Here is a 24136-nt window from a genome sequence, read left to right as displayed (position 1 = left end):
AACCTTTACTTGCAGTAAGGAAGTAGCCAAAAGGAGAATAATGACCCCAAACAGTAATTGGCTTTCCTCAGAATTCATGCCATGGAATGACAGGGTTCAGAGCATGAGATTGAAGATCTGTGAAGAACCTGACTCTGAGAACAGCAGTGCTCTAGATGAATGGTCAGTGAGTTGATGTGTCTGAGAATCCCAGCAGATGATACAGGAGCCAGATGGGAGAACTTCAGCTGAAATTCAGCAGTGAGGATAAAACCAGTTCATAGCCACATTCATACTCTCCCCATATTTATCTTCTTAATATGAATATATCTGCCTCTACTTAATAATGTTGTGAGTGTCATAATATCTTATAAACACAACAGACCATCAAGGATACAGCATTTTAGGAGTGCTCAATTTTTTGTGTCCTTCAGTTCTCTTAAGTAGTAACATAGTTACATTTACATTTTGCCTAACCACCTATTTGTAGTTTTTTATTATTTTTTTTTTCAAATTGGAGAGGGTGTCACTAAAAGGGCACTTAATGTCCATATTTTGAGGTGAACTTAAGTTTTCATTTCACTGGTATAAATGATTTGATGTAGGTATAATTGCCTGCTAAATTAATTACATGTTTACATAATATTTTCAGCAGCTATTACTAATAGCCCCAAGACTAGGGGTGGGCTTGGTGCTTACTCCTACCCCCTTAAATGCTGGAATTTTGTCTGACTTGAGCTTGTGCTATCATAGCAACTGTGACTTCATATGATGCTCTACTGTATCTGAAAGACACAATTTCTTTTTAGCCATCCCCTGCCTCTTTTAGACTTTTTTTAGAGGGTTATTTACTTATTTACTTTTATTTTTGGTTGATGCAGTAAACTTTCTTGATTGTATTCAATAAATTGTGCTCTCTAGTTCCCTTCCATGACTGTGGGAGTCTGGGATGGAAACTGGAATGGAGGTGCTCAGTATTGAAGGCATAGTTGGGTCAGAGACTCGTCAGCAGGAGAGGGCCTTTCTCTTGCTTTCCTATCCTTGCTGGCATGGGTGGTCCAGGGTTTCTTACCCCTTAGAAGACATTTAGGCCATGAGGTACACCACCCTGTTGCTGTAATCACCTTCATTGTCATAACAGGAAATTACAAAGTTGTCATTGAGAGCAATGCCAGCCCCAACATCAAAGGTGGAGGAGTAGAAGTTAGTGTTAAAGTTGCAGGAGACAAGATTGTCTTCAGTGTAGTCCAGGGTGCTCTTTAGTGGGTCCTAAGATGCCTGCTTCACCACCACCTTCTCTATGCCATCATACTTGACAAGTTTCTCCCTGCAGTATGTCAGATATATCATTAATAAAACATTGGTGGTAGGAATACAGAGGCCATGCCAGTGAGCTTCATGTTCAGCTCTGAGATGACCTTGCCTACAGCCTTGGCAGCACCAGTGGATCCAGGGATGATGTTCTGGGCAGCCCTAAAGCCATCACACCACACCTTTTCAGAGGGACCATGAGCACTCTTCTGAATGGTAGTAATGGAATGGACTATGGTCATGAGTTCTTCCACAATGCCAAAGTTGTCATGGACTACCTTGGTCAGGGGGCCTAAGCAGTTCATGTAAGAAGCATTGCTGATAATCTTGAACAAGTTTCCATATGTCTTGTGGTTAACACCCATTACAAACTTGGGGCATCAGCAGAAGAGTTGAGAAAGTGGGGAAGAGCCTAGAACACATGGGCACAGGCGAAATTTTCCTGAACAAAACACCAATGGCTTATGCTTTAAGATCAACAATAGACAAATGGTACCTCATATAATTGAAAATCTTCTGTAAGGGAAAAGACATTGTCAATATAACAAACCAACAGATTGGGAAAAGGTCTTTATCAATCTGATATATACAAAGAACTCAAAAAGTTAGACTCCAGAGAACCAAATAACCTTATTAAAAATGAAGTACAAAGCTTAATAAAGAATTCTCAACTGAGGAATACCAAATGGCTGAGAAGCACCTATATAAATGTTCAACATCCTTAGGCATCAGAGAAATTAAAACCAAAACAACCCTGAGATTCCACTGCACACCAGTCAGAATGGCTAAGAAAGATCAAAAGCTCAGGTGACAGCAGATGCTAGTGAGGATGTGGAGAAAGAGGAACATTCCTCCATTACTGGTGTGATTACAAGCTGGAAATCAGTCTGGTAGTGCCTCAGATAACTGAACATAGTACTATCTGAGGACCCAGCTATACCACTTCTGGGCATAAACACAAAAGAGCTCCAACATAACAAGAACACATGCTCCACCATGTTCATACTATGTTTATAATAGCCAGAAGCTGGAAAGAGCCCAGATGTCCTTCAACAGAGGAATGGATACAGAAAATGTGGTACACTTACACATTTGAGTACCACTTAGCTATTAAAAATAATGACTTCATGAAATTCTCAGGCTAATGGATGGAGCTAGAAAATATCACCCTGAGTGAGGTAACTTAGTCACAAAAGAACACACATGATATGCACTCACTGATAAGTGGATATAGACCAAAAGCTCAGAATACCCAAGATACAATTCACAGACCATATGAAGCTCAAGAAGAAGGAAAACCAAAATGTGGATGCTTCAACCCTTCTTAGAAGAGGGAACAAAATACTCATGGGGGGTAGAGGGTGGGAGGGACTTGAGAGGAAGTGAGAAAGGGGAGGGGAAAAGGCTGGAAGGATCAGGCATAAGAGGAGACAAATGGGATGATATACAGAGTGTCAGAATTTGAACAGAGGTGTGTAGCAATGGGGTATGGGAAGCTGGGGGGTAGATACCAGCAAATCCCAGATGCCAGGAAATTAAAAGGCTCCCAGGACCCAACAGGGATGAGATTAGCTGAAATGCTCAACAAAGGGGAGGGAGAACCTGTAGAGACCATATCCAGAGGTTAGACAAGGACACCGGGTGGGTGATGGGGCTACCCACTCATCTCCAAATTCCTAATGGAGAAGGGCTCCTGTCTAAAGGAAATACAGGAACAAAGTGTAGAGCAGAGACTGAAGGAAAGGCCAGCCAGAGACTGCCTCACCTGGGGATCCATCCCATATACAGACACCAAACCCAGACACTATTGTGGATGCCAAGAAATGCTTGCTGACAGGAGCCTGTTATAGCTGTCTCCTAAGAGGCTTTACTAGAGCCTGACAAAAACAGAGGGGGATCGTCTAGGCCAACCATTGGACTTAGTTCGGGGTCCCCAATGGAGGAGTTAAAGAAAAGACTGAAGAAGCTGAAGGGGTTTGCAACCCCATAGGAAGAACAACAATATCAACCAACCAGACACCCCAGAGTTTCCAGAGACTAAACAACCAACAAAGAGTACAAATGGAAGGATTCATAGCTCCAGCCAAATATGTAGCAGAGGATAAGCCCTTGGTCCTGTGAAGGCTTGATTCCCCAGTGTAGCAGAATTCTAGGCTGGTAAGGTGGGAGGGATAGCATCCTCATAGAAATAGGTGGAGGGTGTATGGGAGGGGGCGCGGTTTCAGAGGGTAAACTGGGAAAAGGGATAACATTTGAAATGTAAATACATAAAATATACAATTTTAAAAAAACACAAAAATAACTCAGATTTGCTCAAGGAAAAAAGGAAAGAAAATGATAACCCTTTTGGCCCCACTCTTCAAGTGGACTCCAGCCTTCTTCATAGTCATGAAGACACTAGAATACTCCAAGACATACTCAGCAGCAGCATCACCCTGTTTGATGTTAGTGGGATCTCATTCCTGGAAAATGGTGATAGGCTTCCAGTTTATGACATGCTTCTTCTCAGCTTTAACCGAGCTGTTGACATTGCCATGAGGAGAGTCCTACAGGAACATATAGACCAGGTAGTTTAGGCCAATGAAGGGGTCGTTGATGGCAACAATCTCCATTTTGCCAGATGCAGAGCAGAAGGCAGTCTTGGTAACCAGGCACACAATAGAGACAAATCTGTTCACTCTGATCTTCACCATCATGTCTAAGGGATGAGGCTGGCACTGCAAGAGAAGATGTAGCTATCTGTGGAACAGAGAGGTGGGTTTATTTTATTTTATATGTATGAGTGTTTGTCTGAATGTATATGTGTGTATCATATGCTAGTAAAAGTCAGAAGAGAACATCTGATTCCATGGGCTCGAGTAAAAGATGGTGGGGAGCTACCATGAAAGTTCTGAGAACTGAACCCAGTACTTTGGAAAAACAGCCAGTACTCTTTTTTTTTTTGTAACAAAATTTCTTTTTTTTTATTACATATTTTCTTCAATTACATTTCCAATGCTATCCCCAAAGTCCCCCATACCCTCACCCCGACTTCCCTACCCACCCATTTCCATTTTTTTTTGGCCCTGGTGTTCCCCTGTACTGGGGCCAGTCGGCTAGTGGATGGATCACATGGCCCCCAATGGAGGAGCTAGAGAAAGTACCCAAGGAGCCAAAGGGATCTGCAACCCTATAGGTGGAACAACACCATGAACTAACCAGTACCCCCTGGAGCTCCTGACTCCAGCTGCATATGTATCAAAAGGTGGCCCAGTCGGCCATCACTGGAAAGAGACAGCCAGTACTCTTAACCACTGAGCCATGTCTCCAGTCCTGGCACTTTCAAGCTTTCTACCTGCTTTTCTGAAATAATCCATTAGCCGTAGGAGGAAGGTTATAATATTTACATCTTATATCCCATTTTGAGCTCAGCCACTATACAGTCTCAGTCTCAGCACCTTGAATATATTTCTGTGCACATATCCTTGCAAGTTCTTGAAAGAAAGATTGAGAAATGCGCTATGGCATAACAATAATACCACATACATTTAATCAAATAACCAGAGTAAATTCTCTCCCAGGGCCTATGACAATAACAAGTAGACTATTGGTGTAAGGATTGTGCCAGATATGGGTTTCACCTTGTGGATGGGAACTTAAATCCACCACTGTCTTAGTCAGGGTTTCTATTCCTGCACAAACATCATGACCAAGAAGCAAGTTGGGGAGGAAAGGGTTTATTCGGCTTACACTTCCATACTGCTGTTCATCACCAAGGAAACCAGGACTGGAACTCAAGCAGGTCAGGAAGCAGGAGCTGATGCAGAGGCCATGGAGGGATGTTCTTTACTGGCTTGCCTCCCCTGGCTTGCTCAGCCTGCTCTCTTATAAAACCCAAGACTACCAGCCAGGGATGGTCTCACCCACAAGGGGCCTTTCCCCCTTGATCACTAATTGAGAAAATGCCTTACAGTTGGATCTCATGGAGGCATTTCCTCAACAGAAGCTCCTTTCTCTGTGATAACTCCAGCTGTGTCAAGTTGACACAAAATTAGCCAGTACAATTGACCCCTTGTCAACTTGACACACAAAAACATCACTAGTAAGCCTCAACCCTTACAATCTTATTCATCCCCAAGATCTAAATAACTTTAAAAGTCCCACAGCCTTTACATATTCTTAAAATTTCAATCTCTTTAAAATATCCATCTCTTTTAAAATCCAAAGTCTTTTTACAATTAAAAGTCTCTTAACTGTGGGCTCCACTAAAACAGTTTCTTCCTTCAAGAGGGAAAATATCAGGGCACAGTCACAATCAAAAGCAAAAGTCAATCTCCAACCGTCCAATGTCTGGGATCCAACTCACGATCTTCTGGGCTCCTCCAAGGGCTTGGGTAACTTCTCCAGCCAGGCCCTTTGTAGCACACGCATCGTCCTCTAGGCTCCAGATGCCTGTACCCCACTGCTGCTGCTGCTCTTGGTGGTCATCTCATGGTACTGGCATCTCCAAAACACTGCATGACCCCTTCAGTCCTGGGCCTTCAATTGCAACTGAGGCTGCACCTTCACCAATGGCCTTCCATGGCCTCTCACAGTACCGAACCTCAGCTGCTTTGCGTGACCCCTTCATGCCTTCAAAACCAGTACCACCTGGGTGACCCTTACATATTACCAAGTCCCACTGCAGCAGGAGTACATCCTTGGCCATCTCTGGAACACTGCCTCTTTGTGCTTTCAGAAAACACTTCCCAGAAGATGTCACCTCAATGATGCTGGTCTCTTCTTAATCACCGCTAATTTCTTAGCTCCAGCTAACCAGCATCAATAGTCCCAGTAATGCAAAGTTTTTGCTTTGCTAGTTCTGGTATCTTGTTAATCACAGCTGATTCTTCAGCCCCAGCTAACCAGAACTACAGAATCTTCACAAACAAAACAGCAATGGCCCTGAAAAGAGTCTTTAATTTTCCCTCTGAAATTTCACAAACCAGAGCTCCATCTTCTGCAGTGTTCTCAACATTATCTTCCAAGCTCCTACATGACATCCGACAGAGCTCTTAACAACGGATGGATCTTCAAGCCCAAAGTTCCAAAGTCCTTCCACAGTCCTCCCCAAAACATGGTCAGATTGTCACAGGAATACCCCACTCTGCTGGTACCAATTTCTATATTAGTCAGGGTTCTCTAGAGTCACAGAACTTACAGATAGTCTCTAGATAGTAAAGGAATTTATTGATGACTTACAGTCGGCAGCCAATTCCCAACAATTGTTCAGTCGCAGCTGTGAATGGAAGTCCAAGGATCTAGCAGTTACTCAGTCTCACGCAGCAAGCAGGCGAAGGAGCAAGAGCAAGAAGCTAGACTCCCTTCTTCCAATGTCCTTATATTGTCTCCAGCAGAAGGTGTAGCCCAGATTAAAGGTGTGTTCCACCACACCTTTAATCCCAGATGAAAGGCGTAGCCCAGATTAAATGTGTGTTCCTTAAACTCGGAGATTCAATCTTCTGGAATTCATAGCCACTGTGGCTCAAGATCTTCAAACCAAGATCCAGATAAGGATCTCCAAGCCTCCAGATAAGGGTCACTGGTGAGCCTTCCAATTCCGGATTGTAATTCATTCCAAATATTGTCAAGTTGACAACCAGGAATAGCCACTACAACCACCAAAATTGATGGCTACTTCCATGATGTATATGCCGCTATCCTACCAGTGTTATGTCTTCCCAGATTACTCATCATATCTGGCAGATTTTAAGCTCGGTAGAGTTATTGACTTTCTTCTGCCCACCTCTGGTAGCATGCATACCACCTTCTAGCACTTTGAATACTAATCAGTAAAAATGAAGTCTGCAGATGCGCACTAGCTTGATGCCTCCATGGTCCATGGCTGGAATATACAGAGTCTCAACAACAGGTCTTAATTCTCAAGTTATGAAGGATAACCAGTATCATTGACAACAGTTTGTAATATTCTTGGCTTATTATATGGCCAATAAATTCTAGTATTATAATGAATAAAAATGTGGACAAGACATATTCTTTGGTTCCATTCTGATTTCAAATGGAAAACTTTAAAGATTTTACCACTAGCAAGGATTGTTGGGGTGTTGTACTCATTACTAAATTGATGGAGTTTGCTTCTAACGTCACTTTTCTGAGTTAAACATGTTAAATAAAAGAACACTTTTCCCTCCATCTTGTTTTTCTTTAACTTTTTAGTATGGTTTTATCATGATCTTTTTTTTTTTTTTTTTTTTTTTCTGTGAAGAGGGTTCTATACTCAGAAATCAGAAACCCCTCCTCTTTGCTCTAGAAAATACATAGGATTTATAGTAAATAATAATTTAATAATTATTTGTTGCTAATTCCAATGACACAATCTGGACAGATTTCTACTTAAAGAATTATGAATTAATATTGTTTAATAGTTATATATGTATTATATGCTCTAGTTCTAGGTTAAGTGAGTATGATAGCATTTTCTTAAGGAATTGGTTTGCTCCTTAAACTCAGGTTCACACTGTGCTAAGGATTGGATTCAAGGACCTGAACATACAGAGACAGGCATTTTACCAAGTCACAGCATCAGACCTTACTGATATATTTAGGGAAGCTATGAAATTTATTAAGTCGCTCAGGTTTTTAAGCAAAAGCATTCACTCCGTATGGTTGTTTGAATGGGAACAATCCCATAGGCTTATCCGTTTCCGTGTTTCTTTAGCAACTGGAGAAGCTGCTTTGGAAGGATTAGGTAGCATAGCCTCATTGGAGGAGGTGTTTCACTAGGATAGGTTTTGAGGTATTAAAAACAGAGGTCATTGCCAGTTGGCTCTCTTTGTCAGTTGCTTGAGAATAAGGATGTGAGATCTCATTTCCTGCTTCAGAACCACGCATGCCTACTTGCTTCCATGTTCCCTACCATAATAGCCAACACTCTTAAACCTACAAACAAGTCCCCAATAAACTCTTTCTTTTATACATTGCTTTGGCCATATAGTCTCTTCATAGCAATATAAAAGTAACTAAGGCACTCCAGAAAGTTTGCCTCTGAAATCAGGTGACAACAGCAGTTTCCATTAGTGAGAATCGATCAGTTGAAGTCCTGTGTTTGCCAGTGAGATCTTGTGACATAAGAGATAGCTTTAACTGCTCATCTCAAACTTGCCTACTGCTTTCTAATTTTTAATGATTTTGGTTTGGATTGCACTTTATTTAAAACTGTTCTGTGGGAGGCACACTTTTAAAGTTTACTTTCATTTATTTTACCTTATTGGTTTTGTTGAGACAGGACCTCTTGAGAGACTTGACTGGCATCAAACTTTTTTTGTTGCTGAGGTTTGCTGGGGATTTCCAGTGCCCCTCCCCACCTCTGCCTCTTGAGGACTGCAGAAGTAGGGGTATGGGTCTCTTCTTCCACTCTTTGTTAAATAATACTTTTAAATGACAAGTAAAATGTATGAATATTTGTGATGTCAAGCATAATGTATAACTATCCATCTATTGGTGTGTATGGTGAATACATAATTCATGTGACTTAATATGTCTTTCTTGTGTATCCATAATTCATGTGACTTAATATGTCTTTCTTGTGTATCTTTGTGATAAGAATGCTTAAAATATATTCTTAGCATTTTTCATATATATCATACAACTTTAGTAGTCATCAGGTTGCATATTAAGTCTCTTGCATTTGTTTCTTCCATTTAACAGTTATTTTCTACCCTTCTCAAAACCTTGCAAACTATTCCTGTCATTCACCAGTTCCAACACTGCACTTGTTGGTTTTATGTCTGAATAGTTCCTGTAAAACATGCCATTTACCTTTTAGTGCTCGGCTTTTACTACTTAAAGTAAGAGTATATGGCCATTTCTGTATTTCGCAATTTTTTTCTTTCAGTGTTCCATGAGTGAATGTCTGGAAAGATGGATCCTGTGAGAATGCATGAGGAGGTGAAGAGTTGGGCTTGGGCAATGCTTTTTACTTGTTACCTTCTCCTTACAAGAGGGTTCACCTAGCTCTTTCCTGCTACTTGTTTTTCTGGTTTCAACAACTCTTGTGACAGATGACTAACAGATAGGCTCAGCCTTTCTTGGCTGGTCTGGCAGAATGGTCTTCTGAAAGAATCATTAACACAGAGTAGGTGTCAGTGTAGAGGGCAGACTTTAAGGAATTTTGTTGGTATTCCTCTCCAAAAGGAAACAAAACCAGTTCAAGTGATGAGTAACCTCTGCTTGTGCGGCAGAAGCGTCAGCATGAAGGCTACAGGTAGCACTTAAATACAAAATATGTATTTCCTGGAGCAGTTTCCAGGATTGAAAGACAAATGATCTCAACAACCCAGGGAGTACTGTTCTATGTTAAAGAATATGTGGAGTACAGTTAATAGTCCTTTAAAAATGAACTAAATGCAAAATAAAAATTTCTGTCAGAAAACAATCTATGTAAAACCAACTGTAGTTCACATATTGTTTCTTCTCTAGGAAACTCTAAAGCCTAGACAGAGAATATTTGGGTTTATTGACATCTTTATCTTTGGTGCCTTGGAGTGAGATTAGAGCACAAGAGAAGAGACCACTTTATTGAGATTAATAGCCTTACAATAAAAAAATCCATTACTTTGTTACCATTCTGCCATTTGATGTTATGACAATAAGAGACATCAAGGAGAAACAAGACCTTGAAAGACACATATCTGTGAGAGTCATTCTGAGCATCCCAGTTTCTAAAACTTTGAGAAACACAATCATTTAAAAGCCATCCAGTCTATATTTTATTATACTAATCCTCATGGGATAAGATATTAACTCAGTTAATATCACAAAATAATTTCCCATTTAGGAAATCAGAGATCATGTGGTTTATTTTAATGCTACAGACCCAATTGCACATCCTTCACAAACCCCTTCGTTTCTACTTCCATCCTCTGCAGGCTTGACACATTGAGGCCTAAAACTCAGCAACTCACAGCTAGGGTGTGCTACTGGTCTCTGCTTTGGGATCAGTTTCTCTGGTATATAGATATTTTTCCTTTCTGAACCAATAACAAATTATTATGAATTTTGGCTAAGTGTAAGGCACTGCAGAATAAGTGCTGTATTTTCCAACTTCCTTAACACTTAAATGAAGCCAAATTCTTGAGGCCAATTTTATTGGTAATATGATCTAACCAGAAGTTCTATGTGTTAGAGGGTATACTCTTAAAATTGAAGTGATATGCTTCACTTCAGTATCTCTGTCTCTCTCCTTCTTCTGTCTGTGTCTAACTCCCATCTTTTTTCTTTCTCTGCCATTCTCCTCCTTCCTTCCTTCCTTCCTTCCTTCCTTCCTTCCTTCCTTCCTTCCTTCCTTCCTTCCTTCCTTCCTTCCTTCCTTCCTTCCTGTCTTTCTCCTATATTTAGAATACAAATGAAAGGCATATGAATGAAACAACTCTTTTATATAATAAAAGGAAGCCTCCTAGCTTAGGGTGGTAAAGCAACAATATAGAAGATTCTGAGTCATTGCCAGTTCCCCAGGCATTTTGATGAGCCAAGACTGAAAATATTTAAACATGCTTACAATGAAATTACTATTGGCTAGGTTCTTCATTTACAGCTTAACTAAAACTGTAAAATTCAAAGCCTGTCACCTGATTCTTATTTCTATCCAGAATAGAGATATGTTAGTAGAGACTATACTTTTATAAATTCAGATGCTACCATGAAATCCTTGGGTTTAACAATGAGCAACTACATAAAACGCAGATGTCTTGTACTTATCTCCTGTGCCAGCCTGGCAGCCTCTGCAGCACATTCACCTTACCCTGCAGCAAATTGAACTTACTTTTTTTCTAACAAGGCATGCTCTTCATTTTTAACTAAATGTAACCCTAAAGCAGGAGTCTACAAATGTGTTTGCCATATACTTTGTACCCCCCAAATTATTAGTGACTAATTTTTCTATATTCATGTTAATTTTTTTGTCATGAATACCTAATGATATAATGTCTTTTGCCAGCCAAAGCATACAAACACTGTACATTCAGGACAACTGATATTTAAATATTTTTGCAAGAATATTATTAAGGTTCCATTATAAATGAAGTCTAAAATCATATATAATTTCTAAAGAATTTCTTTATGCATTCCACAATAGCACTATGCAGGGATAATAATATGTTTTCCTCTGAACTGATTTCCTATTCCAGATCCTGGGGAGCATATGTGGTGCCCACACAAGGCTGTCTTTATGTTCATTGTTGCTGCTGGTTTTACAAAGGACTAAATATGCACTTCATAACTGAAACTGTACAAGCAGTGGTCCAACTTAACATTGTATTTTGTTCTCTCTTATTCTCTTTCTGAATTGGGAAAATCAATGTAGGATATTAGTAGCTGTTTAAGGCTGTTAAGCATCCTATTGCTTATACCATTACTTATATATCGATGTATATGTTATCCTATCGTATCTACTTATATTTGATAATATACACACTGGATTTTCCTACATGGCAAACATTTTGTTGTTGTTAACTAGCTAGCTAATGTATCAGCAAGTATGTGTATCAGATAGGGATATTTCAGCTCATGTACAGAACATGTGAAAATTTATCAGTAAAAGTAAAGTGGATATCATGTTCTCGTAATTTTGTGGGGATTTTTTGGTAAACATATTTTCCTTGTTGTAGAACAGTCATACAATGAAGCTGACTGACCTCACATTTGGAACAGTACTTAGAATCATATTTAAATTAATGAAGTTCTTTGACTGTATTCTCTAAGGAAAGGAGCTACCTGTGATAGTAGATAGAAAGATAAACAAACACAAAGCACAAATGTTTCTGTGTTTGGGAGAAAGGGAAACTTTTCTACACCTTCTCTGTGGTTGGTTAACTTAAATCACAGCAATATCCTTGGATTAAAGGAGATATCACAATCTATCTGGGCAGTGTATTTCCTACAGATGGATATTATATAAATATATGGAAGAATTAGTGTTCTTGAAAGAAAAAAACTGATGAATGTTGGAACAATCAACATTACTTAAACAGTCTACAGTGCTCACTAAACATACTCTGGTATTCAGATCTGTTTGCTGGATGAATGCTCACTGAATGCTGCGCATTCTCAAAAGCTTGTAAATATTCAACTTGAGGCTGGTAGAAATTAATAAAAATATTGATATTATCTAAGAGTATCTTTCAAACAATCTCTAATCTCTTTATAAATATTTCAGTTATCTTTTAGAAACTAATATAGATTATTTTAATATTATATTTTTCTGATTATTGTTTTAAGAACCACTTATCATCTCATCCCAAACTAAAGATTTTACAACTTACTTTCCCCTTTTCAGGAATTTGAGATCTACTTAAAACCATGTCTGTCCCTGAACCCACATATGGAGTTTGAGCAGCACTCTTACTATCCAGTGACACCTCACATTGGAACATCATGAAAGTCTTGTAATACCATCCTTAAAATCGCTATAGCACTATACCTTTATTCTCTCAATTGAAGTATATTCTGCCCAGGGCAGTGCCTTGAAGACCACAGACTCTTTGTGTTTTAGGAGGTCTCATCTGCATTCAGGTTTCGTACACCTTATGGTTTCTCATCAGAACCTGGGATATATTTCATTTTCATTAAGACTACATAACTTCCTGGTTTTGTTATTTTACCTGGCCTGAATGCACATTTCAACATAGCACAGCTTCCTTATAATTACATAATCAGTGTGCTTCATTGAGATCCCTTCAATTCACCTATATAATACATCTCATCATTTGCCGTCAATCACAAATTAAGTGGCCAGTCCGTTCTTTTGTGGCATTTACAACAAAAAATAGCAACTGAAATAAAATAAAATTAATCCTCTGCCTATGTGTATCTATGTTACCTACAAAAGACTTAAGTTATTTTTATTTTGACATTCTAAAGTATAGTCTGTATTATCTCTGAAAAAGTATTCTGGAATGGAATGTTGATTGCTCACAAGCAATCAATATTACTAAGGTATGTGTCACTCAATATTATAACACACAACACTATAGTGAGATACAACAGAGCTTGGGCCCAAAATACAGGATGGCTTTAGTTCTCTATGTGAGTGCATGAGGTATCAAACCTCATATTAAATCAAGACCATTGACTTGGCTATGGTAAGGATTAGAAATAAATCTTTGAGAAGACAGAAACAGTGTATAGCCCACAGTAGGGAGATCAAAAACAATTTTAAAGCAGAACTCTTACTAGAGTTTTATTTTGATTCGATCAAGTTCAAAGGCTTTGTGGAGCATAACAGAGAAGTAATTGAGCAGAATACTGAAATCCTTATTGCAGATGTCTCCCCAGTGATACAGTCTAGGGGTCTTGTTTAAATTTATTTTCTCTGCCAGTTAATGTATTCAATGGTAGGGCCATTCTGGAGCCCAGCAAGTAGGACCTGGGAAAGCTCAAATACTGTAAACAGGAGCAGAAGGAACCTGGAGTTGGAGATCTGAGGGTTTCAAGTGTCTGAAGAGTTTTCTTCCAATAATTCAGGTTCGGTAAGTTTGAAGAACAATAGGGTGGTTAATTGGTCTGTAATATGTTGTATAATGTGTCCTGATCTGGCCTGGAGCTTGTTGAGCCAGTCTGTCAGAAGGGGACTTCCTAGCAGTAGACAAAAGTCTACAAGTACCATATTTTAAGCTGTCTCATACCAGGAGGGTGAGAAAGACTCTGGCCATCTTGAAAGTTGTCTATCATTATTCCCTAGTTATGACTCCTGTTCCCATCTGTCTGCCTATCAGGGAGTTGGTCTAACTCTTATTCCATCATCTATACATGGCTGGGTAAACACAAAAATATAACACACATCTTATTTTTAGTGAAAACTATGAATCTGACAGAGGGTACAACTATAGTATTTTTCACATTTTAGAAAATAAACTTTGTTATAAAGAAAATACCTTCCTGAAAATGTCAAACTATAATAGAGTGATAGACCACAAACAAAAACATAAAAAATGCTGTACCATCATCGCATGTATAGAAAATTAAAGTGCAAGGATATTGTTTCACTTAGGTTTCTATTGTGCTAAAAGTAATGGCCAAAAGCAGCACAGGGAGGAAATGGTTTATCTGGCTTATATACGCTGCTTAGGTAGCCTAGTGAGTGAAGCCAATGCAGGAACTCAAGGTAGGAACCTGGAGGTAGGACCTGAAGCAGAAGTCATAGAAAAATGCTGCTTACTGGTATGTTTCTCCAGTTTATTCAGTATGTTTCTTATACACCTCCATATGAGTAGCACTTCCCTAGTGGGCTAGGCCTTGATACTTCAATTATCATTCAAGAAAATGCCCATAGATTTGCCCATAGACAGGACAATCTAATGGCAACATTATTTTATTCCCCTTTTAAAATGACTCTGGCTTGTGCCAAGTTGACAAAATTCCAGACACTACAGATACCCAAGGCATATTCTAATGTTGATTTAAACAGTGATCAAGAATCAGGAAAGTTGTGTTTCAGCCTAAAATAGTGAATTAAGTATGGAGCCTTGAATATGGGAAGCTTAAGGCAGCTTTCAACATTAGCAAGTATGTTAATTCATTCTACCTGTTTGCTGATATTAACCCAACGAATCTAGCCTCCAGGGAGATCAGTAAGTGAATTAGGATGTTTGAAGAAGCAGCCTAGGCAAGACAAATGTCTTTTATGTTATTTGCTTTGTATCACCCATGTTTAGTTTCTGTTCTTTGAAATTAATATATTCATATATGAATATTTATTCCAATTAAAAATTCTATAATTAAAAGTATGCCATTTTAACTTAGGCCAGGCATAATGATAAAAATATATTTCTTTATTTGAGTGAATTTGCTAATATGAACTTATATAATTTTGAGCTCAATTTGCTCAATTCACTCATCCCTGTCTTTATCTGTCTCTTTATCCCTCCCTCCATTTTACCATTATTCATTTTGTTTCAATACAAAAACAAAAGAGGGAGGATGTCCATGCAAAATCGTAACTCTTACCCAGAAGAATGTAAGGTATTCTTTATTGTTATTATTATTATTTTTTGGTTTTAGGTTTTGGTTTCTTTTTAAGACAGGGTTTCTCTGTGTCGCCCTTGCTGTCCTGGAATTCATTCTGTAGACCAGGCTGGTCTTGAACTCAGAAATCTGCCTGCCTCTACCTCCCAAGTGCTGGAATTAAAGGCATGAGCCACCATTGCCTGGCTATTCTTTATTCTTGAACCAAATCTGAGTATATGTGCCCAGTGAATATGGATTCAGGTTACTTAAAATAATATATCTAATTATAGAAATGCCAGAAAAGGAAAATATGAATCAAGACATTTCTCAAATGCCTTGATGAAAGCATCCAGTAGATGGGTTACAAAAAGTAGAGAAGCGTCTGTTAGCAGTTTCAATTCTGCTTAATAATATTTCTAATGTCTGTATTGAGGAAAGCAGCCTAACTTATTACACATCCCAAAGCCATTATCATACTATCCTAAGGATGCTGTTACAGACACTTCCAAACTTTACACTCCTAGGAAGGGGTGAGCAAGTCTCTGTTTAAATAGAACTCTCAAAACAAATGGTATTTTTCAATTTTGCTCGTTATTCATTTCATTTGTGTTGAAACAGCACACAATGCTGAAACGTCTTTTCTTTCTCAACTTCCTGGTGTCAAGAGGAAGGGCTGACATTTACAGTTCTAAGTGATGCAAGTGCCATATTAGCATCTATTTATTAAAGATGATCTTTCATGTACAGTACAGCTAGAACGTTTGGCCTAATTTACTGTACTAACGTTTCCAATTTGAGTAGGGAGTTGTGCCAGTAGCGCTCTGTCCTATGGTGAAATAGAGCCTCATCAGTATTTATGAATAGGGTTTTAGAAGTCGCTAAAGAGCACAGGAAGAGATTTTACCTTCTTAAAGCACAAATATTGCTGAGCACTGGGAATCTGTAAGGCACATTAGGATGCAATAGCTTGCTTTTTTATTTTTTTAAACTTGCAGTTAAAAATGTGTAATGTAATACTGTCAGTAATTTAAATGGAGTGTACCTCTTTCTTTCAGACATTAATGCTATTTGTTAAACTTTGTAATTACTATGCAAATGAAGTGCTGTACTTAAAAAATGGCAGTGCCAAGAGTACAACAGAGAAAAACAGTTTGAAATTCAAACTAATACAAAATAACCTTCAAGCCTTTTAGAACTCAAATATTCTTTCTCTCTCCCTCCCCCCCCAACTGTGTGTGTGTGTGTGTGTGTGTGTGTGTGTGTGTGTGTGTGTGTGTGTGTGTGTGTTCCTCTTCCTTTCAATGCAGCACTTGGGTGAAAGCAATGGGGATGTGTCTTTGTTCTAAATATGTTGATAGCAAAAGGCTTAGAGCCAGAGGTTTGAAAGCTTTAGAGACATTAGCTCCCTGATCTGCACAACAGGTGGCTGGTATTTTTATCCCTCCTTTAGAGATGAAAAAAATTGAGTCCCAGAGCTGCTTAACTCATTTGCTTGGGGTCACTTAAACAAGCCAGTGACAGCCAGGGAAGGATCTGAGCATTTCCAAACCGAAGGCTGCTATGAGAATCCTCCAGATAGCAATCACTTGAAGGGAACAGAGTTTGTGGCTCAAATTATGATTTCAGAATATTAAACACCATTTGAACCATTGCAATCTAGTTTCTTTTCACGCCAGGTAGATATGTGAGAAGCAAAGGAGCAGGTCTGCTTTCCTGAGAGTTAGCTCCTGACAGGCAAAAGTCTGTGAGCTTCTGTGCAGCTCATAGGTGACAAATGCCAGCTGATGAAGAACGGAGCCACTGTATATTCTCTGGTGTCTCCGGGACTAGTGCTGTACCTGACAGCCCTCTCAGGTGTGTTGGCTCATACATCCATATGACCATTTGTCATTTAGGGGGTTTACAGTCACAGTGGCCCCTTTTCCTGTCAAGTCATATTCCTACTATGAATTCCCAGCTCTGTGAAACAGACAAATGAGCAATAACAAAAGCTTTCCCTCCCTCCAGTTCTTCTCTCAGGAGCCTCTTTTTACAACTGAACCTGAATTCATGGCTTTTTCCTTCTATAGCGTATCTTTACAATTTTGATTTTTTTTCTTGACTTAATATTATAAAGTAGCAGACTCAAAGGGATGGGCCTATTGATGGGGAGGTCTTGGCCTCTTTAGGTTGTTCTATTTGCATTTTCAAGTGAAATCTATAGACTTGTAAGTCAGAAGAATGAGAAGTTGAAGCCCAGATGCGTCCTTGAGAGTTGTCTGTGGCCAAAGGAAAGCAGGTGACGACCTCTGAGTTTTGGTGGGAGGCAGCTACAGGGAATTTTCAGAGACAGAAGCTCAGAGTAACCAGAAGCTTGTTTGCCTTTGCAGTGTATCGATAGCCACAATGAGTATATGTAATATGGACTAATTCATTTAGGCTCTCTGACCTCTTTCAACCTTGAAGTGCAAAGACTTATTGGAGAACATACACTGGGGAAGGTGTGAGCTGGGAAGGCAGCTACCTCAGATTTAAGGCAGTAATAGTCAGTTTGAGCTTGGTTTAGATAGCAAAGCAGCTTTCTTAAAGAGCAGACATTTATCTGCCAGAGCACCTAAAGTAGGAGTCCTGTGTGAGGAAGTCACTTTCATGAGTGCCTCATGGCATGACTGTGGGTCTCCTGAGGTACAAGGGAAACGAGCCTTTTTGCCTGTCTGTGTTCTGGATATCAGCATGGTTATCTTCTCACTCTCCTCAGTTCGTGAAGGTTATTCTCTTCCATTTGAGAAGGCTCAAGAATTCTAGTGCATGCAGCTGTATAATTGGAAAGATGTTAACTTTCAGGGCTCTGTACTCTTCATTACTAAAACAGACATTATATTTTCTCACTGAGGTTGATGCAAGAATTAAATGAGATTGTACCTACACCTGCTTCTGAGTGCATCTGGCTCACTGTTTTGAAATTAGCTGCACTCAAAGAGTAAGATGTTCTTTTTACTTCAGTCAAAGATGTATATTCACAGAGAATTGAGAATCAGGTCACATTATTTCTGCACGACAAATTTCTTCAGAGATGTGTTTGCCAAATCTACCAGCTGTCTTCACATCTTGTTCCCAGGTGGTTTCTGCATATTTTCCCTGCCCCTTTGGTGACTCCTGGGAGGCAAACTCCCTCAGGATGGTATCAGGGTGGAGGCAGATGCTCCATTAATCTTTTTGTTGGCATTTTACAGCCAGTGGTGTGGATGACCCAAGGGCTCAGGAAGAGAGTCAGCCAGACAAAGCCTGAAGGCCTCTGTAGAATATTCTGCAGAGTACAGTGAATGCCGAAACTTTTAAATAGCACTGTGAGTTACAGGGATGGAGGGAGGGAGGAAGGGAGGAAGAAAAAGAGAGAGAGAGAGAGAGAGAGAGAGAGAGAGCAGGTAGAGAGACTGAGAGAGACAAAAGGAGACAGAGAAAGAGTTTCCAGTGTAGACAGTGGCACTTGATGAGTCTAGGAAGTGAAAGAAAGAACAGCAAAACCAAAGTCAGGCAGCATTCCAGAATGTTCCTATTGAAGATTTTATTATGCAATTGTAATACAAAGTTTAGAGATTTTAGGATTATATAACATTTACATTTTTGGAGAAATGTATATAATAAACAACATTTATTTTCTGACCCAGACACAACATGTGTTTTGATTTTGCATTTCTAGAAAATATAGCGTAGATATTAGATATTAGAACTCTTTGTTAACAGAGTTCTTTCTTTCTTTCTTTCTTTCTTTCTTTCTTTCTTTCTTTCTTTCTTTCTTTCTTTCTTTCTTTCCTTCCTTCCTTCCTTCCTTCCTTCCTTCCTTCCTTCCTTCCTTCCTTCCTTCCTTTCTTCCTTCCTACTTTCTCTTTCTTTCTTTCTTTCTTTCTTTCTTTCTTTCTTTCTTTCTTTCTTTCTCTCTCTCTCTCTTTCTTTCTTTTATTAGATATTTTCTTTATTTACATTTCAAATGTTATCCCCTTTCCTAGTTTTCCCTCTGAAAATGCCCTATCCCCTCCCCCCCACAGTCCCCCTGCTCACCAGCCCACGCACCCTGCTTCCTGGCCCTGGCATTCCCCTATACTGGGGCATAGAACCTTTATAGGACCTCTCCTCTCTTTATAGGCCTCTCCTCCCATTGATGACCAACTAGGCCATTCTTTGCTATATATGCAGCTAGAGTGGTGAGTCACATCATATGTTTTCTTTGATGGGTGGTTTAGTCCCAGGGAGCTCTGGGGGTACTAGTTAGTTCATATTGTCATTCCTCCTATGAGGCTGCAAACCCCTTCAGCTCCTTGGGTACTTTCTCTAGATCCTCATTTGGGACCCTGTCCTTTGTCAATAGATGGTTGAGAGCATCCACTTCTCTATTTGTCAGTCACTGGCAGAACCTCTCAGGAGACATGAAACTCAAGAAGGAAGACCAAAGTGTGGATACTTCGATCCTTCTTAGAAGGGGGGAACAAAATACTCATGGAAGGAGTTACAGAGACAAAGTTTGGAGCAGAGACTGAAGGAAGGACCATCCAGAGACTGCCCCACCTGGGGATCCATCCCATAAACAACCACCAACACCAGACACTCTTGTGGATCCCAACAAGAGCTAGCTGACAGGAACCTGATAAAGCTGTCTCCTGAGAGATTACTTCTTTTTAAGTCCTTGGTTTTTGTTGGTATTCTGTCTGGACTCTACCCCCACAGTTGCCTGGCAACAGCCAGGTATGCTCCTCCCCACAATTGGGTTTGCTTGCCCCCTCCTCTCTCTAGCTCTCTTGCCTCTCTCTTGCTCTTTTGCCTCTTGCCCCTTGTTCCTCCTCTTTCCCCATTCCCTTCCCCCTCTCTCAACATGGTCATGGCTGACCTCTACTTCTCTAATCTCTCCTTCTCTCTGCCTTTCTCTGCCTCTGGTACCCTCTTAACTCCCCTCCCCATGCCATAAATAAACTCTATTCTATGTTGTGTAGCTGCTCTTGGGGGAAGGGAATCCTTGACATGGGCCCTCCGAGGCACCCCTTTCCTCCACACCTTACCACACACCTTAAAACATATATTAATACCCATTTATCTTTTTATGATCACAACCGTTTTCATTTTTACCACATGTTATTTCATTAGCATTATTTCATGTTTCTTGTGTCTCCTTATATGGCAGCCTGGGCTGGCACTCTAGCTCCTCCTTACTTACTTCTTATGTTCTGGGACTTGCAGCTAAGTGCAACGATCACCATGCCCAGAAAGCATCATTTTTATGGATCAAAATATATTTTATAAATAATTAAAATATATTTCATTGATAACCAAATATCAATTTCTGGATAATTTCTTTCCAGGTGCTTCTTATTAGAAACAATTTTGAATGATTCCTTTAAAGCAAATTCATCAGAGTTGCAATTAGTCAAAGCAAGTGGAGAGAATATGTTATTTCGAAATTATGTTAATTTTATGCCCATTCAATTTTCTTATGAAAGTCTTCGAAAACTTTATGTTCATGAAGTAGCCTTAAAAGGTAAGGAGATAGCAAATGTACAGCGTCTGCCTTGTCCAATTGGAGACTCCCAAGTGTAGAATATTTAAATGATCTGCTTGAAGAGATACCCTGCAGTCATTCAGGACAATGTTCCAAGGTCGACTCTAAGTGTCCACTAGTTGCAGATCAGTTCATTTGCCTTAGTCCACAGGATGGCTTTTGCAAACAGCTTGACTTCATTGCTCACGCTCCATTCACAGGACACATATAGCTGTCTCACAATACACTGAGAAACCTAAACCCTAAGGTGATATTTGTTCTGGAAACACTTCAACAGTCTCCAGGTCTGGAAAATGTCAACACCTTCTTGGATGCACCGAATTCAAAATAAGAAACAGAAAGCTTAGAGAAGCATGTTCTGAAATGATGGTTATGAAGCTGACTCCATCTACTGAGGCAATTCATGTTTGTTTCAACTACCAAGTAACCTTCTCTTACTTGTCCATTCATTAGCTTCAGTGTGCTGAAGGAGAATGGCAACTTGAGAGTTAACAAGAAACTCTCTTGCTTTTTATTTGATCAGTATCACTGGGATCACTTCAAAGCACAGGGGCTTGAGCTAATGCCTTCTTTCCTGTTATCCCATAGAGGGGACATCATTAAGATTTTACCTCTCTGGCCTCCAGTAGCCCCAATATCTGCTAATGGGTCAGTTTCCTCCTCAGACTTGTAAGTAGTTTATTAGGACCCCTCAGTTCCCAAGTGCAGTCTCATTACACTTTTCTGAATATGTAAGTTTGTTTCATTAGGCTTTTAGGCTCTCTAGCCCAGACAAGTCTTGAACTAATGAGCCTCCTGATAGACGGTGTCAGGACTCAGATGTCTAGCTGGAAGTCATCATTCCCATATCACATTGACATTATCTCCTGATTTTGTATAAACAATAGAAATATATCTCAGTAATAGACAAATGTCAGTTGTTGGATGATTCTTAGAGAGTTTTTACCTTTCAATCATGTGGTTGCTATCTAATAAGAAAGAAACACTTGATTAAGGGATTTGTAACTTAAATCAGTACCAATACTTTCATTTTTGCATTTATATGCATATACATATATGCATACACACATATTTATATATATTTACATTTTATCTGATCTCCACTCTTTCAATAACATATGCAGTTTAGCTCAGTAACAACTAAGTTAAGAAACTTTTTTATAGTTGCTCCTTCAGATATTCTTGGTATGGTGAGCAAGGAGGTCAGCAAAGACATCCACATCCCAGAACTCACGAACATGTCTTAATTTACATGGAAGAAGACACTGTGGAGACGGGTTTAGTTAAGGATTTTGGCTTATTTTTATAATGGGGAGAGTTTCCTGAATTGTCTGAGTGGAAAGAAAAACAAAAAACAAAGAAACATTATGGGAGATACAGCTGGGATTGAAGTTCTGTGGATGCAAGACAACATATGTCAACAGCTTCTACACATCGAGGAATGAGTGGATTGTCTTTTATATTTCTTTCTTTTTTTCTTTTTGCCTCAGAAGTCTTCAGAATAAATCAAGCCTGCTGACATGGTGACAAGACTCATTTTGGAATTTTGACTCTTAAAAGATGCATTTTCATTTTCTTTGTATGTAGCCTCTAATGTTATGGCAATTAGATTTGTTACAAATAACAAATTAGTAAGAGATCTGGTAACAGATTAGTATCAGCTACATAACTATCATGTTAGAACCCATTTCTCTAGGTTTCATGTTTCTTAGTTCATATTGAGTGCAGTCAAGAAGAAGGTGTTGACATTTCCCAGATTTGTTACAAAAACAAATATATTTGGTTACAAAATAACAAATTTGTTACAGCATGGACAAGAAGCTAAATTTTAGGAGATTGTGCTTAGCATCTGCATGGTGCTGTCCCTTTTGCACTACTCTATGTACTATCCCAGATCTGATGGCTGCCCTGGAGCTATTATTTCTATATATTTGTAAGTATCACATGTTCTAGGTAGGAATTCATATATAGTGTTTTAAATATGTAGTACTAGATGAAATTATGATTTCATTATTAGAGAAGTACTCAGGTATAATCAAGAACAAGATTGAAACACCTGATAGCCAGCTAGGAATCTAGCTACCTCCTTAGCATCTATATCTGTTTATACTTCTGGAAACTAGAGGTAAGCTGGGTGTGGTGGCGTACGCCTTTAATCCCAGCACTTGGGAAGCAGAGGCAGGCAGATATTTGTAGGCCAGCCTGGTCTACAAAGTGAGGTCCAGGACAGCCAGGGCTACAGAGAAACCCTGTCTCAAAAAAGGAAACAAAAAGAAAAAAGAACAAAAAACAAAAAGGAAACTCTGGTGTTTACTCTCCTCCCACCTTCTTTGAGATAGGTCTTCTCTTGTTTGCCACTATATTCACCATGCTAGCTGGCCTGAGAGTCTCTGTGTATTCTCTTTCCACCTCTCAGCTTACTAATTAAGCACTGAAATTACAGATGTGTGCTGCTGCTGCTAGCAGCTTAGCATGTGTTCTCTGAATCTGAAATCAGTCCTTTCACTAGCAGCTTTACTTACTGAACCTTCTTCCCTGTCCCCCAACTTATATATTCAATAATTAACCAGGTGAATCCTATCTCCAAGGACATTTAGGAAAATCCACTCTAGAGCCAACACTGTCATTACCACACATACACACTTTTCAATGTGAAAACACATATGATGTAATATTACTTTGAAAATATTTTATATTTTGTATATTCATAATATCACTTAATAAAAACAGCAACTATCTTTTTATAGACTAAGAATACGAACTTTGTATATGCATAGACTTTTTAAATTTCATATCAAGTTCAATCAAATTCAAGAAATGACATGAGAACCACTTTCTAAGTTCAGAATTTTTTTCATTACACACCCTTTTGCTTGACATAATTATTTCTTTAGGAAATGTACTTGTGTTAGAAGAAGGTAAAAGTATGTGGTACAGTCTGCATGTCACAATTGCTCTTACCTTGATTCCACTTTTATTCATTTACTTCTGATATGTCTCTATTATATTTACTGATGGATCTACATCATCACAATAAAGATGGCATACACAATGAGCACAATTTAGACCATAAAAAATGAATGAACGTGGTATCATTCATTCCTCAAACAATCTTTACCATACAAGTATCTTGTATTAACTATTAGGTAGCATGAACATGTCACCATACATGTAAATATGTGGAAATGAGAGAGACATCAGCATGTTATTGTGCTTTAAGCCCAGGAGTTCCTTGGTACTTATAAAATGACATTTTCCTCAATGATATTAAAGACAAATTATCAGCCAATTTATGGGTACATTTGCACCCATAGTTAGAAGACAAGTGAAGAAATTCAA

General features: G+C 39.1%; 1 pseudogene; it reads right to left on the bottom strand.

The window, feature by feature from the left end:
- Positions 851–4001, bottom strand: Gm12641 (predicted gene 12641; annotated as a pseudogene).

The sequence above is a fragment of the Mus musculus genome, chromosome 4 (genome assembly GCF_000001635.26).
Source record: "Mus musculus strain C57BL/6J chromosome 4, GRCm38.p6 C57BL/6J".
Taxonomy (NCBI): Eukaryota; Metazoa; Chordata; class Mammalia; order Rodentia; family Muridae; genus Mus; species Mus musculus.
Note: the sequence above shows the minus strand (reverse complement) of the source record. Positions and strands in the feature narration are given on the sequence as shown.